Raw genomic sequence first — 3,612 nt, 5'->3', positions numbered from 1 at the left:
GCGTACTACCATGGATTTGCTGTTAATAATCGTATGAATAATACATATAATTTTTTTAAAGATCTAACCATCTCTCAGTTAACATCCTAATTTGAGCAATCTTGCCTCTGCCGCTGCCTCTAATTTAAAGCCAAAGCAACAGAGGAATAAAGATGGAAGAAATAAGAAAAACACAAGAATAAATCTAAGTGGTTGTCTGAATATGGGACACAATACATCTACCCTTCACACTAAAAATTGTATTAATAGTTTACAAAATTTTCACATATATGAGAACTGGAGCTTTATACATAGCAATATACAAATTTAAGAGGCATTACTTTACAAAAAAATCTAGGTAACCTGAAGCTATACAAAATGTGAATATACATGTAGTTATTCCCATAGAGAAGATGGCTTCATGCATCGATTGATGCAGAGGCCGGGGGTTTAACCTCCTTTTCTTAAAAAAAATCTCATAGAGAAGACAGTAAAAGAGACATGAGCTAACTAGCCCATCTGATTGCGAGAAAAGAAAAGTAATTGTAATGGCATCCTATCTGGACTATCAGAATACTAGAGGCGATCGAGAAGAAATGTTATGAGTTGGTTACATAAAACTTTATTCTTGAGATGGGTTTAGCTCTCGGCAATGTACCAGATGAAAACTCGAGCACTCGCCATCTAAAAACGGCGCACTTGACCTTTCTTCCTTTTTCTCAACTAAAGGAGCTTTAAGGTCCCAATTTCATTGCATGAAATTTATAAATAACAGTATTTTTCACTTTTTCTGATCACGTTTAGGCAATTTTTATGAGAAATACCAAAAATGTATGTTAAACCCAAAAAGTAGCACATGGGATCTAATTTGAAATTTTAAACCCTGATTTTTTTTTTGGTACTCTCGCTTACCATGGCCTCTTCCGACTTGTGACTTCCACTTATTTTTTGAACCCGTATGATTTCCACCAGTTTTGGAGAATGCGGGTTTGCTGAAGTGGCATCCACATCCACATCCACATGCGGGTTTGCTGAATGTGAACGGGGAGAGACAGAGAGAGAGTGAGAAGGTGGGAACGTGCCAGCTGAGTAAATGTGATGGGAATGCTTGTCTGGTTGAGGCAAAAGCGCTACCACAGCCTACCACACCCCGTCGTCTTCACGCTTGCATGGTTTCCGTTTACGCCATGCCCGGCCACAGCCATGGCCAGTGCTCCATCCTTTCTCGCGTCTGTGTGTCCATGTTTGTTTGTTTTTTGTTTAAGGTACGTAGATGTATTGATTTAAACAAGATGATGATTAACCTAAATAGAAAAAGACTTGGGAGACCTATTTTGTATTTTGCGAAGAGGGATCACAGCCTAAACCTAGAGTGATGAGAGTGAACTATAGGGGTCAAAATATATTGAAGTGGTCGTCTAAATATGGGACACAATGCATGTAACCTGCACACTAAAAATTGTATATAGGGAAACTGGAGTCTTAATTAGACATATCAATATACAAATTTAGGTGATAGTACTTTACAGAAAAAATCCAGGTAACCTCTATACAAAATGTGAATATAAGTTCCCACACAAAAAAAGTGAATATAAGTCCATCCCAGATAAGTACCACATATGTTTGATCTAATTAGCCAAAATTAAATATTAAAAGAGGAAATGAGACATGAGCTATAACTAGCCCATCTTATTACGCAACTAAGTAGTGTAATGACATCCATCAGCTACTAGAAACATTGGCCAGCAAGCACGGTGTATTATATTAGAACAGACACACGAATTACGCAAAACTAAGAACACGGATTACCAACAAGCACAGCACAGGGTATTAGAACAGGCACATTACATCAGCTAGAAACATAAACCATCCGCCGTGCAACAGCCACTCCGTCCAGTGAGAAGAAACAAAGAACTTGAACCACACCGCACGTTGCTTGGATCCTGAGCATCAATGGCCTTTCTGAACGTCGCACTTTACCTTCTTGAACATCGCCGGCGACGTTGCCGTTGACAGAGCCAACTCTAGCCGGCATATCGCGTCCAGCCTATGCTTCTTGTGGTGTGGTCGGTACATGACCTCGCCGACAATCTTCACCTCGAGCTGGAACAGCCCGGCAGCGCTCTGCTTGAGGAAGTCGGACACGCCTGCGCTCCCCAGCGCGACGCTCGCGCTGTCGGCCGCCGCCGTGGCGTGGTACACTTTCCTGCGCCGCGGTCGGACCACGGCCCCTGCGGTGGCCAGCCCGACGCGGGCGAACCGCGCGCCGTCGAAGATCAAATCCGCGTCTAGCCGCGCGGTGTGTTCGGCGGGCAGGAACAAGTTCTCGTTGTGGACTGCGACGGCGATGGAGATGTCGTAGGCTAGCGCGGCCGCCGTGGCATTCTTGACGGCGAGGTCGAGGCGGGAGAGGGCCGCGTCCTCGACGCTGACGCCGACGCGGCGGGGGACGAAGGCGAGGACGAGCAGCGCGACCACGGTGGCGAGGAGGGCGACGATGACGAGAGCGCAGAGGATGCGGAAGCAGATGTTATCCCAGAAGCAGTCGCAGCAGCACGCGTCAAGGCAGTCGTCGATGCAGTCATCGCTGGAGACGGAGTCGCCGCCGTCGCTCATCCCTGCAAATTTTGTTGGACACGAACACGATCAGGTTTGTTTGGTGGACGAGAGGAATGGGCACATATATAGGACGCGCGTCAGCTCGGGGCAATTTTCCAGCGAACGATCGTCCAAGGCCAAGGGGCTGGCAGTGTAACAGTGGGAAGGGATCCTAATCATGCATGACAAAGACAAACGCTGGCAGCTGGCTGTGATGGACCGAATTGGTGCAAGGAATTGGTGGCCGTGTGCACATCGGTCACGGGCGGTAAATAATTGATCCATCCGACCCGAGCATCAGTCGCTGGCTCGACGGTTGTAGCTCTCCATGCTTTGGGTCAGCCTGTGCGCGCTAGTACTACATCCTTGCATTGCATCCACATGCATGACATGCAGCCAACCACACACTACATCTGCTGCTGCTGCCCACCGCTAGCTGGAGGTGGACGTACGGTGATATATGGATCAACCACAGAAGAAACTAACTATGAATGCAGCCGCAACAACAAATTGTAACACAGCGCGCGACTGTACAACTTACGCAACGGGTTGGATCGAGTTCAAATCAAGTTTCGTTTAAGCTATGTAAAATAGCTTATATACACTAGTAGAAAAAGGGTCAAATGTGAGACACATTAGTTCCGGTTTGTAACAGAACCGGCACTAATGTGTCCATTAGTGCCGGTTCCAACAGCTAGCCGGGAGGAGCTCTTTAGTACCGGTTTGTGGCAAATCTTTAACACCGGTTCATGCCACGAACCGGTACTAATGAGAGTGGTGGCAGGATGTTGTCAGAGTGGGGCCCTTCCAGCACCTTTAGTACCGGTTCGTGGCACGAACCGGTACTAAAGGTCGTCCTATATAAACCCTTCGTCCACCCGCACTCTGTTCTTCCCCCTTTCCCCTCTCCCTCTCCTCTATTCTTTCCTTCTTCCTCTCGAGTTCATCACAAAATTTGCCCCAAATTTGTCAAGATTTGCAGGCCCTCATCCATTCAAATCATCACCAAGGTTAGCAACTTTGTCCTTTCATCTC

This window comes from Triticum aestivum, chromosome 6B (genome assembly GCF_018294505.1).
Source record: "Triticum aestivum cultivar Chinese Spring chromosome 6B, IWGSC CS RefSeq v2.1, whole genome shotgun sequence".
Classification (NCBI taxonomy): Eukaryota; Viridiplantae; Streptophyta; class Magnoliopsida; order Poales; family Poaceae; genus Triticum; species Triticum aestivum.
Note: the sequence above shows the minus strand (reverse complement) of the source record.